Source organism: Peromyscus maniculatus, chromosome 2 (genome assembly GCF_049852395.1).
Source record: "Peromyscus maniculatus bairdii isolate BWxNUB_F1_BW_parent chromosome 2, HU_Pman_BW_mat_3.1, whole genome shotgun sequence".
Taxonomy (NCBI): Eukaryota; Metazoa; Chordata; class Mammalia; order Rodentia; family Cricetidae; genus Peromyscus; species Peromyscus maniculatus.
In genome coordinates, this window is record NC_134853.1 from 151,839,692 (window position 1) to 151,854,225 (window position 14,534).

The 14,534-nt window shown below is 48.3% G+C and overlaps 1 protein-coding gene across 4 annotated transcripts in view; it reads right to left on the reverse strand.

Annotated features, from left to right (window-relative positions):
* Window positions 1-13,995, reverse strand: part of Wdtc1 (WD and tetratricopeptide repeats 1) — a 70,603-nt gene extending 56,608 nt beyond the window's left edge. Inside the window, exons 1-2 of one of the 4 annotated variants that reach the window (XM_042272024.2) lie at window positions 13,782-13,995; window positions 13,219-13,379 (exon numbers count right to left, since the gene is read on the reverse strand). The gene's annotated coding sequence lies outside the window, so the exon portion shown is untranslated. Of the gene's footprint in view, window positions 1-288; window positions 522-779; window positions 845-1,037; window positions 1,160-13,218; window positions 13,380-13,781 lie in introns of those variants that run through there. The other 3 variants (XM_015994506.3, XM_006975618.4, XM_006975619.4) reach the window with 3 other exon arrangements.
* Between the last annotated feature and the right edge of the window lie 539 nt (window positions 13,996-14,534).

Below are 14,534 nucleotides of genomic sequence, written 5' to 3' on the forward strand. Positions count from 1 at the left end.
CCCGTGATAGGACGACTTCCACCTCTGCCCCGGTGGAGCCTCCGGGACCCCTACAGCCTTCCGTAGCTCCCAGCCAGCTCTCTGCTAGCCTCCCAGCCCCGGCCCACTCTGCCCTTCCTCGCCGCCGAGGCCTGCCCCCTTCTCGGGACACCCCGAAGTCCCGAGACGGTCGAGCTCAGGCCCCCAGCACGGGAGCCGGCCCAGAGCGGGCGGCCCGGGTGCTGGCTCTGCTGGAGCCGGTCCCCGACTCGGCGCCCGCGGCGGGGACCGGGCGGCGGCGACCCGTACCTGTCAGGTCTCTTCCTGGGACCAGCAGCGGAGCAACTTCAGGAGCCCATGTCGGTTCGGGGGGCCCGGCCCCTCTCCCGGGAGCAGGGGCGCGGATCCCGGGAAGGGGGCTGGGGACCCGGGCAGCTCTAGCCTCTTCCCATGCTCCCCGCCCGGCGCCTGGCCGGGGCCGGACAGCGCCTCCGCCCGCCCCTGCGCACCGCCTCACACCCGCGCTCACACACACTCACACTCCCTCGCGCGCTCTCACACACGCACTCCCCTCCCTCCTCCTCCTCTGTTTATCTCCTCCAGCTGTCTGGGGACCCAGGAGAAGCCACGCACTGCGCCTGCGCCACGCAGTCTCCGCGCCCGCCCCGCGCAACACGGTCGGCGGCTACGCTACGGCGATGGCGCCCGGCAGTTTCCAGAATAGTGAGCGCGGGCCCCAGTCCTCCCTGCCCCCCCATCGCGCGCCCGGTCAACGTCTGCTGCCGGTGGCGCCCACTAACCTGCTAGCGGGGAAGCCCCCGCTCCGCCGGGGCCAATCCGCTGCACCGCTCGCGGGAACGGCGGCCTGTGGGCGGGCGGGAAAGCCAGACTCAGCCCTGGAGTATCATGGGAGTCGTAGTTTTTCGCCATCGCGGAGCTCCTGCAGCGTGAGCTTGCCCCGCCCGGTTACCATTAGTTACCTGGACGCACCTCCCATCCCACTGCCGGATAAAAGGCTCTCTTCACACCTTTCCTGGGACCCAATACCATATGCTCACCCAGAGTCCAGCACAGCCCCTCTAAGGGCTCGTCAAAACTGCCCCTGGTCGAGTCAATTAGGGAACACCTCAGGTTAAGACCCAGAGTCCTCCCTGAGCCTCAGCCTACTCCTTCCCGCTCTAGGGGGTTGCTGAAATAGCACATTCCATGCTGGAATTTTCCGGATCCGGAAGAAAGAGGATAAAAGAAAATCGTTCCTGCGTTGGGTGGCCTGCAGTAGTCAGTCACATGCTCTAGGAATGCAGATTGATGGCAGATAGGGTCCACCTAATACTAGTCCTGCTGTTCTGACTTTGAAGCCTGTGGAGTCCCAGGTCAGAGCGGAGACACCCTCCTCTCTAAGGAAGTTCTTCCCAAGGTGACAAGGGAGGCACTAAGGATAACTTAAGGTAGAGAGACCAGGAGCTTCAACTCAAAAACGTTGTCGTTACCTTCTGAGAAGAGGCAACATCACTTAGGGTGGTACATGGTAGGCCAACATCCAATTAATAACACTTTTATTTTCATTGTATTGAGTATGGTCCCTTTGATAGGTACAATTGTTTCTGTGTTTTACAAAAGAGAAAACAAGCATAAAGAAGTTCAAAGCTTCTAGCCCAAGGTCACATAGCTGATAAGAAAACAGGGATTGAAACTAGGCAGAGCTTACCATCAAGGACTAGATACAAATACTTAGCGCTTAGAGTGTTGGTTCCATGTTTATCATTCTGTGTCTTTTTTGCCCATTTCTGTTCAAATCACATGTGAATTAGTCTAACGATTTCTTTCCATTTGGAGAAGAACCTACCCCTTGTGAATTCAGCTCAGCCTTCACTGCTTTTCTCCTAAAAAGGTTGTGATCTTTCCCACATAGCTCGATAGCTCAATTGATAGATAGATGGATTGATCGGATCTCAGTTGGGTGTGGTGTTACCTTTAAATCCCAGTACTTGGGAGGGAGAGGCAAATCAGATCTGTACTAGTTGAGGCTAGTGAGTTCCAGCCCAGCTGGGGCTGCAAAATGAGAACCTGTCTCAAACAAAACAAAACCATAGACATTGAGACTGGAAGGCCTTGACATCTCTAGCTTCAGGCTGCAGCCTTGGTTAGGGTGACTGGGTTAAGAAAGCTACAAAGTAGCTAATATTTATCCTACATCTTCCAAGGGAGATTAAGTGTTTCCAGTGGATTAAACCACACTCCCACAATCACCGGGCTAAGAAGTGGCAGAGTTTGGCATCAAAACCTAGATCATTCTAATCCATTGGTAATCCCCATTATTTTAATAGGGGATTGTTCTAGGTGACAAGGTCGCAGAAATGACAAGGGAGGGGGTGGGTGGCATTGCTGTGACAGTATATATTTGTTGTCAGAATGAATGTTTGATGGCAAGGAATGGAGGACTGGAAGTAAGAACAACCACAGTAACTCCTGCTTATTTTCTGACTGGTATTCACTGGAGCCCTCATGCTTGGTCACATGCTGTCTCCATATATAGTTCACATATATGTATTTGTATGTATACACATACACAGTCACACACACTAATTTATTAAATTTACATTAGAAAGGATACATAATACTCTTACTCTGTGCTGGCTAGTATTTTGTCAACTTCACATAAGCCAGAGTCACTGGGGAAGGGGAACCTCAATGAGAAAATAATCCTACTAGACTGGCCTGTGGGCAAGCCTGTAGGACATTTTCATGATTAATAATTGATGTGAGAGGGCCAAGGAGGAAACAGTTCATTGTGGGTAGTGCCACCCATATGTTACAAATAATCATTCTGTACACTGTGAAGATGTGTCTTTGCCAAGGCGCCTTCTGATTGGTTTAATAAAAAGCTGACTGCCCAATAGCTAGGCAGGAAGAGGTTAGGCGGACGAGCCAAAGTGTGAGGACACTGGGAAGAAGGGCAAAGTCACAAGGAGTCAACAGCAAGATGCAGAGGAAGCAGGAGATGAACATGCTGTGCTGAAAAAAGGTACCACTACATGGTAGAGCATAAAACTACATGGTAGAGCATAGATAAGAAATATGGGTCAATTTAAGTTGTAAAAGCTAGTTAGTAACAAGCCTAAGCTATCGGCCGAGCATTTATAATTAATAGTAAGCCTTTGTGCAGTTATTTGGGAGCAGGCTGGCAGGACAGAGCTGACTGGCAGGACACAGAAAAGTCCACCTATACCCTTGGGCAGGTGGTCCTGAGCTGTATAGGAATGCAGGCTGAGCAAGCCATGAGGGGCAAGCCAGTAAGCAACACTCCTCTAGTCTCTGCTTCAGTTCCTGCCTTGAGTTCCTGCCTTGACTTTCCTTCATGCTGTTCTGTGATCCAGATATGTACAATTTCCTCCCCTAGTGCTTTTGGTGTGGTGTTTTAGCACAACCATAGAAACCCCAAGTCATTTACATATGAAAAAACAGAGAAGGTTGAACAGCTAGGTAGGGCACAGCTGAGTGGTAAAGCACTTGCCCAATGTGCAAGACCTGAGCTTTGATCCTCAACACCATAGAGAAAAAGGTTCAGTTCAGAATCAGAATACATACCTTCTAGCCATAAGTGTATGTAGATTAGCTGAAGAAAGAGCTTTCTAAGCCAGCAGACTGGGTGACTTTTGGGGGCCTTTAAGCTTCCCATCACTGGCAGTATTCAAGTTCAGAATGTAGTACAGTTATGTCTCCAAGACACTCTAGACCCAATTATTATATTAGGGAGATATCTAAAGGAGCAATTCCAATAATCTCTGATTTGTTTTTTGGTTTTTGTTTTTTTGGAACAAAGAGCATTTGAATACGGTTTATGGTAATGAATATATAGCTGCTTTTTTTTCTTCCCAAGAAGATCAAAGGACAATCCAACTGATGGCTGCCTCTGCAGAGATAGTCACTGTGCCATCGTTCCCATCCGATGACTCCCGGACAAAAGCAACAGTAGTCAACCTGAACTTGAAGGTTCTCCTATTTACAATGCATCAGTTCTTTTTCTTTTTCTCTCTCTCTCCCTTTCATATGTGTGTGTGTGTGTCCGTCCCTTTCTTTCCTTCCTTCCTTTCTTTCTCTGTTGAGTCTGTGTAGCCCTGTTGGCTTGGAATTCAATATGTAGACCCAGTTGGCCTTGAACTTCCCAAGATCTGCCTGCCTCTGCCTCCTGACCACTGAGATCAAAGGTGTGCACCACCACATCCATGAACAACCTGGCAATTCTACACCACACAACTGTTTTACATGGGCACAAGGAGACACAAACAGTCAAGGATGCTCCTTCCAGCTCTACTATAATAGCAAAAAGAAGTCACAAGAACCCAACTATCAGTTGGGCGGCAGTGGCGGACACCTTTAACCCCAGGACTTGGGAGGCAGAGCCAGGCGGATCTCTGTGAGTTCCAGGCCAGCCTGGTCTACAGAATGAGATCCATGACAGGCACCAAAACTACACAGAGAAACCCTGTCTCTGAAAACAAACAAACAAACAAACAAACAAACAAACAAACAAAAAAGAGTAAATCTAGCCAGGCATGGTGGCACATGCCTTTAATACCAGCTACTTGGGAGGCAGAGGCCAGATCTCTGTGAGTTTGAGGCCAGACTGGTCTACAAAGCGAGTTCTAGGACAGCTAAGCCTACACAGAGGAACCCTGTCTCAAAAAAAAAAAAAAGTAAATCTAGCTCACCATTAGTAAAGGTTTGAGACCCTTTATGCTAGTCCCTCATTTGACCCAGAAAACAGGCCTAGTCTAGTTAAGTGAGTCACTTAAAGCCTTTGTTGTCCAGGGGCCCAAACTCTGAACTGCAGACTACTGGTGTGGGGCTGAAGCACACTCCTGATCACTGCCTGCACTGAAGTCTTCTATTATCTTACTGACCAGCATTCCTTCTTGAAAACCTTATTTAGCTATGTGAAAAGAATTCACCAATCTTGTTTCCCAGATTTGAGTTTTGTTTTGTTTCTTAGGAGGTGGGGTGAGAGAGGGAGAGAGACATGTAAGCCAGGCTGGCCCAGAACTCACTACATGGTGCTCAGGCTACCCTCAAGCTTGTGAGAATCTTCCTACCTCAGCCACCATGCCTGGCTATTTCCTTTGTCTTTCTGGACAGGGTCTCATGTGACCCAGTCTGGTCTTGATTTCTGGATCCTTCTGTCAGGATCTCCCAACTGATGGGATTGTAGATGTATCCCACCATTCCCTCTACAAAAACTATTTTTCCTTTGTGTGTGTATATGTATATGTATGCATGTGTGTGCACACATGGAGGTCAGAGGTCAAACCCAGGTGCTATTCTTCAGTGCTATCCATCTCAATTTTTAAAATTAATTATGTGTCTATTTCATGCGGGGAGCATGTAGAGGTCAGAGAACAATCTTTTGAGAGTCAGTTTTCTCCTTCCACATTGTTTTGAGGTAGGGCCAGGCAAGCTGGAGTACTAACTTTGGGCTAACTCTCCTGTCTCTGCCTCCCATCTCACAGTAGGAGTGTGGGGATGACAGATGTGTGTACCACTACCACATCTGGCTTTGTATGTGGGTTCTAGGGATCAAACTTAGGTTATGGTGTACACAGTAAGTGCTTTTACAAATAAGCCATCTCCCGGGACTCACTTTGGTGGGCTTTTTAAAAAGTGTGTGAGTGTGTGTGTGTGTGTGTGTGTGTGTGTGTGTGTGTGTGTGTGAGAGAGAGAGAGAGAGAGAGAGAGAGAGAGGGTGATGGGGGCTCATGGCAATGTGCACCCCTTTGGGGACCAGAAAACAACTTTGTAAAGTCAGTTCTGTCCTCCTACCTCTACATGGGTTCTGGGGATCCAACTCAGGTTACTTCTTGGACAGTATCTTACAGAGGAAGAAAGCCATGTTACATCATGCCTGGCATTGGAATATACATGCAGGCATGTAACTGAATCCATTTCACAGGACAGTATGCGTTCTCACTATTCACTGGGCACCACGTTTTCTACTTCTGTTCTGAGGCATTGACACTGGCTCACTAAACTGATTTCGGGACCCACTAATGGACAATAACCTGCCACTTACACAGCTGTACGGCCTGATGATTGGCACTATTGAAGGATGCTACAACACTGCGAACCACTCTGAGCATGAAGGCCATGCTTCTTATGATGTTCCTCAAACCCGTAGCTCTCCAAGTCTGTAACATCCGTACAAACCAGGGAGGGTGTGGCCTGGACGGCGTGGTGCAGTGGTGGTGTACTGAACAAGCCTGAGCCCTGGGCTCCAGCTGGAGGGTGGGGGTGAGGACACGGGACTTATCAGGAGGACCAAGTCAGACAGTCACAGGTGAAGACGCTAAGCTGTAAACTAATACAGGGATAGGAAGGTTTGCCGGTAGAGAAAGCTGGTGGGAATGCACATATAGAGAGAGGCTGGACAGGCTGGTGCACATCTGTAATCCCACTTGGGAGGTTAAGGATGAGGAGCAGCTTAGGGAAGGTTTGCCTACATAGTGTATTCAAGGTCAGCCTGGTCCATGAGACCCTGTCTCAAAAAGGAACTTAGGTTGAGACTTGGAAAACCTTATGCATTTAATCTTTCACCCTCTAACGGTGCCCAGGACCCAGGATGAGATTGGAAGCTCCTTAAATACTAGTACAATGCTGTCTGATGATACAACCCCTCCATACCAGAAATGTTCTGCACTTTTGCTGTGCAGTATAATAGTTACTGCCCACAACTTTCTGCCCAGCTATGGGAATATAGCTGAGAACTGATTTTTTTTTTTTCTTCAAGACAGAGTGTCTCTGTAGCTCTGGCTGGCCTGGAACTCACTCTGTAGACCAGGCTGGCCTTGAACTCGGAGATCTGCCTGCCTCTGCCTCTTGAGTGCTGAGACTGAGAACCAAATTTTAAATTTCAATTAGTTTTAATTTATTTAAATTGTGGCTAGTGTCAGCTTTTTTGTTTGTTTGTTTGTTTTTTGAGACAGGGTTTCTCTGTGTAGCTTTGTGCCTTTCCTGGGACTCACTTGGTAGCCCAGGCTGGCTTCGAACTCACAGAGATCCGCCTGGCTCTGCCTCCCGAGTGCTGGGATTAAAGGCATGCGCCACCACCACCCGGCAGTGTCAGCCTTCTTAACAACTCAACTATATAGCCCAATCCTTTATTCTGTGAACAAAAGACTGAGGCTCTGAAAGATGCCAGTGACGTCAATAGGCTTGCACCAAGAATGAATGGGAAGGGATTTGTAGATGTGGTTTAATGGGGGGCACTGATGGGTAGATACACCCAAAGGAGAACAATCTGGGTCTCTCTGAATGGTCCAGTCACAAAAGTGAGTGATGTGGATGACTTTCTCTGGACCTCACATCCCTTCTATAAAACAGAGTTTTAAGCTGGCCATGATGGTCAGCAATTCTACCACTTAGGAGATGGAGGCAGAAAGATTGCTGTGAATCTAAGTCCAGGTTAGGCTGCAGAGTAAGACCATATCTCAAATAAACAAAGACCAACAAGCCACCCCCCCCCAAAAAAAAAGCAAACACAAAAAACAGTTTATGATTCTTGATTTGAAATCCCTTGTAATTCAGAGGTTCTAGGGTAATTGGTGCGCCCTCCTTTCACAGTGCCCCCTAGTGGTTGACTATGAACACTGTCTCTCCTTGCAGACAAACCTTTGGTCAGGGGGGATGCAAGCCATGAGATTCTCTACTCTACTTTCCCCACACAAGATGTGGGCAACACTTTAATGCTGACTCTTCTAGAGAATGTTCCAGGATGTTTCCTGACCAGTCACCTCTCACCTTCTGCATCCATAAAACCAGGGCTTTGTGGTAGCACTGAGTGGAGCCATAACTTCTGTTTCAAAAGTCTCCTGTCCTTAAATCTGGCCTGCAGCTTGACGGCTGCCTCCTCTGCTAGGCTCCTGGTTTGATTTATCTTCTTCTGGAAGTGTCAGAAGGTAGAAAGTCACGAGCCCTGCCTTAACAGTCTGGGAACAGCTCAGATCTCCAAAGTCCCTGACTCCAGGGTCCTGAACAGTTCAGAGAAAGCTATCTAATTTCATGAGCCTCAGGTTGCACTATGAAGATAAAATACTCACCTCTAGGCCGGATGGCGGTGGCGCATGCCTTTAATCCCAACACTTGGGAGGCAGAGGTAGGCGGCCAGCCCGGTCTACAGAGTGAGTTACACAACAGCCAGGGCTGTTACAACAAAGAAACTCTGTCTCCTTGGGGAGGCAAAAAAAAAAAAAAAAAAAAGCAACTGTGGGGGAAAGGGTTGATTTTACCTTACAGCTTTCAGGTCACTCTCCCATCACTGAGGGCAGTCAGGGCGGCAACCTGGAGGCGGGAGCTGAAGCAGAGGCCAGTGAAGGGTGCTGCTTACAGGCTTGCTCAACTTGCTTTTTTATAGTACCCAGGACCACCAGCCCAGGGGTGGCAGCACCCACAGTGAGCCGGACCATCCCATATCCATCATCAAGAAAGCGTGCCCCAGGCTTGCCCACAGGCCAGTCTGGTGGGGGCATTTTCTCAGTTGAGGTACCCTCTTCCAAAGTGACTCTAGCTCCTGTCAAAGTCAACAGAAACCCAGCCAGCACAGCTGACAAAGATATGATCCCAGACAGCTTCAACACAAGGAGTACAGAGCAGAGGGTTGGTGCTGGAGAGGTGGCTCAGTGGTTAGAGTCCAGCTCTTCCAGAAGACCTAGTTTAACTCCAGCACTCACATGGCGGCTCACAACTGACTGTAATTCCAATACCAGAAGATCCAATGACCTCTTCTGGACTCAGTAAGTGCTGCATGTGTGTGATGCACAGACATACACACTGGCAAAATACCCAAACACAGAGATTTTTTTTTTTAAATAAAAAAATTAAAATTAAAAAAAGATCCTTAGCAGATAGATAGAACCAGAGGGTTCCCTCAGCCTGAAAGGCTCTCAAATGATCTCTTCCATTCCCCTGTGGGTGACACTGATTCAGTCATTTCCTCAGATGCCTCTTGCTCCTAAAGACCCATCTCAAACCTGGAGCCACCCAGAAAATCTGGGGAGTGAAAACAGCGAGCCTCTGAGTCAAGATGTCTGGAGCTCAGGCCCCACCTCCATCACTCTGAGTGACACTACCTGCAGCACGGCATTTTTCTCCTTAGCCTCGGAGTTTCATCAATAAAATGGGGGTGATATCATCATCATCATCATCCACTCCATTGTTAATATACAGATGTAAAACAGCAGTGACATGTGATCAGGGCTTGAAGGTCAGAGTTCTCTTCCCCAGCCTTGGGGTCCTAAGCACCACACCGGCGATGACCTGTGTCCCAGGCTGGCCTGGAAGTAACTGTGATCCTTTGCTTCAGCATCTCAAAAGCTGGGATTCCAAGTGTGGACCAACGTGCCCAGTCTAACCAGCTCTCCAGCCTCTTACGAAGGCTTCTTCAGTCAGGCGGGTCAAGCAGAAGAGCTAAGGGCTTCCTGGAGAAAGTGGTATCCAGGCTGAAACCAGAATGATTGGCAGAAGCAAGGTTTCCAGGCAAAGAAATAGATAGCATGAGCAGATTTGGGGAACTGGTTCAACCCGGCAGGGCAGAGTGTGGTTGAAAACGAGGCTGTGGCCAGACAGGAAGGGCCTTATAAAGCCATATTGTGGACTGAGTCTCAGGCCATTTGAGCCACAGACCAATCACTTGGATTACCCAATGGAGACACTGAACAAACAGCATGGACCAAACTGGAGGCAGGAAAGCTGACAGAGAAACTAATGCAGTGACCCAGGCAGAAGAGGAAGGTCGCCTGGTAAAGGGGACAGAGGACCAGTAGACGTGGGCAGATCTGGGAGAATTACGAGGCAGGCTAGGCTGGAGGAATGAGTGACTGAACACTGAGAGCAGACTGATGGAACAGACACAGGAAGGGTGTGTTTCACGGCGCCTCAGACGCGATCCGTTGTACCAAGATGAAGCAGTATCTCCTTCCTGGCTGCTGGCGGCGGAAATTCATGACGTTGGATGACAAGCGAAAGCGCTGCTGGAGCTCTGGTTTAGGAATTGAAAGGGGGCGGGGCGGTGGTGGCGCATGCCTTTAATCCCAGCTCTCAGGAGGCAGAGGCAGGTGGATCTCTGAGCTTGAGGTCAGCCTGGTCTACAGAGTGAGTTCCAGGACAGCCAGGGCTACACAGACAAACCCTGTCTCAAAAAACAAAGAGCAAAACAAACAAAAAACAATACAACTGAACGGGCTCTGTGTGTCTAAATTAGTGGTGGTAACCACAAAGTTTCCTCAGGAAGCAGTGGTCTTTTGGGGGGCCAGTGCATTGAATTCCCACCTTAGCACATACAAGGCAAGTGCTCTACCACTGAGCTGCACCCTCCACCTTTTCTCTCCTATTTTGATTATTTTCATTTTATGCACTTGGGTGTTTTGCCTGCATGTATGTCTGGGTACCCCATATGTGGCTGGTGCCCAAGGAAGCCAGAAGCAGGTGTCAGATTCCCTAGAACTGTTGTTACAAATGCTTGTGAACCACCATGTGGATGCTGGGAATTGAAATGGATTGCTCTGGAAGCAGCCTGTGTATGCTCTTAACCACTGAGCCATCTATCGGGCCCCATTATTACTTTTTTTTTTTTTAAGATTTTATTTACCTTTTCCTTTGAGACAGGGTTTCTCTGTATAGCCCTGTCTGTCTTGGACAGCTTTGGAGTCTGTCCTGGAACTTGCTCTGTAGACCAGGCTGGTCTCAAACTCATAGAGATTTGCCTGCCTCTGCCTCCTGAGTGCTGGGATTAAAGGTGTGTGCTGCTGCCGCCGCCACCGCTGCGGCCGCCGCGGCTGCCACCACCCTGGAAGTTTATTTTATTACATGCATATATGTGTCTATGTGAATGTATACCAAGTGTGTAGATGTCCAGGTCAGAAGATGGCACCAGACCTCTGGGAGCTGGAGTTATGAGCTACCCAATGGAAGTGCTGGGAACCATCTCTCCAGTCCCTCTTTTCTATTTTAGTGTGAGGCAAGGTCTCACAAAGTTGTTCATAGTGACTGTGACAGATGGCTTTTGGCCCACCCTGTGTCCGCTTGCTACCTAGTAAGGGTCACTCCTGTTACAGTCCAGGGGAACTAAAAAAAGAAATAAGTCATCCCAGTTATACTGCAGCTGCCAGTCTTGGCAAGCTTGGAGCGCTTCCTGTTGTATGTGGGAAGACGTGATTTTTGCATAGTGTAAGTGACATCACCGTGACTGGTCATCCGGGGCCCCAACAAACAAGCAGGATCCATACATGGAAAATGAGGTGTCCAAAAAAACCAGGCATGCTAGTGCATGCCTGTAATCCTACACTATAAAAGCTGAGGCAGGAGGATTGCTAGGATTTAAGACAACCTTTTTTTTTTTTTCTTCCTCCAAGACAGGGTTTCTTTGTGTAGCTTTGGAGCCTGTCCTGGAACTTGCTTTGTAGACCAGGCTGGCCTCGAACTCACAGAGATTTGCCTGGCTCTGCCTCCCAGGTGCTGGGATTAAAGGCGTGCACCACCACCACAGGTATAAAATGGTTTGAGAGAGAGATGGCCTTGAATTTGATTTCTTCCTGACTCCACTCTGGAATGCTGAGATTACAGGCATGCAGCTATATATCCAGTTTAAAAATCCAAATACTTGTGACACTCCCAAATCAATAAAAAAATTATGGCAACTCTGAGCTTTTTTTATTCCCTAACTGTCACAATGTTTAATCATAATTTATTTATCAATAAAGACTTCTTTCTGTTCACAAAAAAAAATCCAAATACTTAAGAGTATTAAGGATCTTAAGGAGCCAGGAGTGGTAGCACATGCCTTTAATCCCCCCACTCAGGAAGTAGAGGCAGGTGCAACCTGTGTGTTTAAGGCTACTTAGTGATACGCAGTCTCACAACAGGCCAGATGTGGTGGTGCACGATTTTAATCCCAGCAATCAGGAGATAGAAGCAAGAGGAGAATCCATGAGTTCCAGGCTAACCAAAACTAGAGAGAGAGAACACTGTCTCAAAGACAAAACACACACACCAAAAAACAAAAACAAAATCCAAGAGCAAAAGATGGTCCTCAGTTGATGGATGGCTTTCCTACAACACAAACCCAGAGTTGAATCCCTAGCATCACTCATAGACACTCTCTCTCTCTCTCTCTCTCTCTCTCTCTCTCTCTCTCTCTCTCTCTCTCACACACACACACACACACACACACACACACACACACACACACACACATAGGGACCTCACCAGGCGACGATGAGAGGGAACACTTATGCTTTAAACTTGATCAGTTAAGAGAACCAGAGTTGCAGGGTGGTGGTGGCGGTGGTGGTGCACGCCTTTAATCCCAGCACTCAGGAGGCAGAGCCAGGCAGATCTCTGTGAGTTCGAGGCCAGCCTGGTCTACAGAGTGAGCTCCAAGACAGGCACCAAAACTACACAGAGAGGGCTGGAGAAATGGCTTAAGGTTAAGAGCACCGACTGCTCTTCCAGAGGTCCTGAGTTCAATTCCCACAATGGCTCACAACCATCTGTAATAAGGTCTGGTGCCCTCTTCTGGTCAGCTGTATACATAATAAATAAATAAATCTAAAAGAAAGGTTTTTAAAAAAAAAACTACACAGAGAAACCCTGTCTGGGGTGGTGGCAGGGTGGTGGGGGGAAGGGACCTCTATGCAGATGCCAGTAATTCCAGGATTTGGGAGCAGCCAGGAGGATCTGGAGTTCAAGGTTATCCGGGATCATAAGAGGTCCAGGATACATGACACGAGGTCTCAAAACAACAGTCAGCTGGGCAGTGGTGGCGCACACCTTTAATCCCAGCACTTGAGAGGCAGAGGCAAGCAGATCTCTGTACTTGAGAGGCAGAGGCAAGCAGATCTCTGTGAGTACGAAGCCAGCCTGGTCTACAGAGTAAGTTCTAGGACAGCCAGCGTTACAAAAAGAAACTTTGTCTCTTGAAAAACCAAAACCAAACCAAACCAAAACCAACCTAAATAAATGAATAAATAAGACAAGAATACTAATACATGTGTTGTTCAATAATGCTAACCATTTACTTTTCCACAAAGGGATAAAAGTTACAGACAACTGCTTTCAGCGGGGAATGAACTCTGCTACTATTACTAGTAGGGAAAGTATAAACCAATAATACCTCTTCTCACATCTCCCCCAACAAACCCGCTCCACTTTTCTTACCACTCCCCACCCCCCACCCCAAACCGGGCTTCTGACCTGGGCATATTTGTGGCTCCGTGAAGGCCCCGTCGATGAGAGGCTGACAATTCTCTTGATGTCACGAAAACTTGGCTCGGTCCTGATGACCCCTCTTTTTCTGCCCCAGAGTCCCTTTTCCCCACCAATGGATTGGATTCTTCTCACTGGGGTGGGAGGGGCTAGTGAGCAAAGGGAGAGAGCAAGGCTTCGCAAGGTTTTACAAAAGGCTCCACTCCAGCTATTTCCAGCCTAGGGATCTCCGCCCCATCCAGGAAGGGTTGAGAGGTGGCTCCACCCCCCTTTAGTGGGTGTGGCTAGGAGCCTCTAAAGAAGGCTTAACAGGCTGAGAGGTAGAGGTGGGAGGATGGGCCTTGGAGGTGACCATCTCTAGTCAAGTCAATTGCTTGTTTGGTTTGGTGAGGGTTTTTTTTGTTTCGTTTTTTTTTTTTTTTTTTTTTTTTTTGTTTTTTTTTTTTGATTTTTTTGTTTGTTTGTTTTGCGGCGGGGTCGGGGGAAGTAGTTCTAGTTTTTGTTTTTTGAGTAGTCTACACTTCTGTAGCCCAGACTGGCCTCGAACTCACTATGTAGCCCAGGCTGGCCTCGAACTTGCGTTGATTCTTCCTGCCTCAGCCTCCTTAGTGCTGGGATCATGAGTCAGGCGTTCACCACCACGTTGGGTTGATGTGCTTGCTTTCTCAAGACAGAGTCTGGATGTAGCTCAGGCTGGCCTCCAACTCTCCATGTAGCCAAGGCTGACCTCCAATCTAAGATCCTCCCCTAAGGCCCGCTGGATACAAAGATTTACAGGAGGGTTGGACCACACCCAACCGGGGCTTGTGATGTAATTTCTGTCAGAGCAGAAAGGGAATTGGGTGGGGGAGGAGCTGGCTGAAGACATCAGGAAGTAGGATTGTGTGACACTGGATGAGTCACTGGGCATTCCGTCCACACCCTTGCTGCAGAGACTTCTGTGGTTCCTCAAGATAAAGTCCGGAGACCCAGCCTTCGATGTGAGTCAGGCAGGCTGCTCTAGTCCCCCAGACTTCTAGCAGTGCACCCTCATTGAAGGATTTATATAAAAAGTACACAGCCAGGGCTGGGGTGTCTCTCAGGTAGAGAGTAAGCTCAATGGCAAAATGAATTGCTTGCATGATGGAAACCGCGGGTTCAAATCTCGGGACAACAACAAAAGAAAAAGAAAATTTAAATGGAGTCTAAGGAACTGGGAGAATTTCAAGTTGGCCGGCAGATTTCCCAAGCAGGCTACTTTCAACCCAAATGATAGGTTTCCTCTGCCTTTAATCTTACTGATCAGTTCCTTTCCAACTATTCTT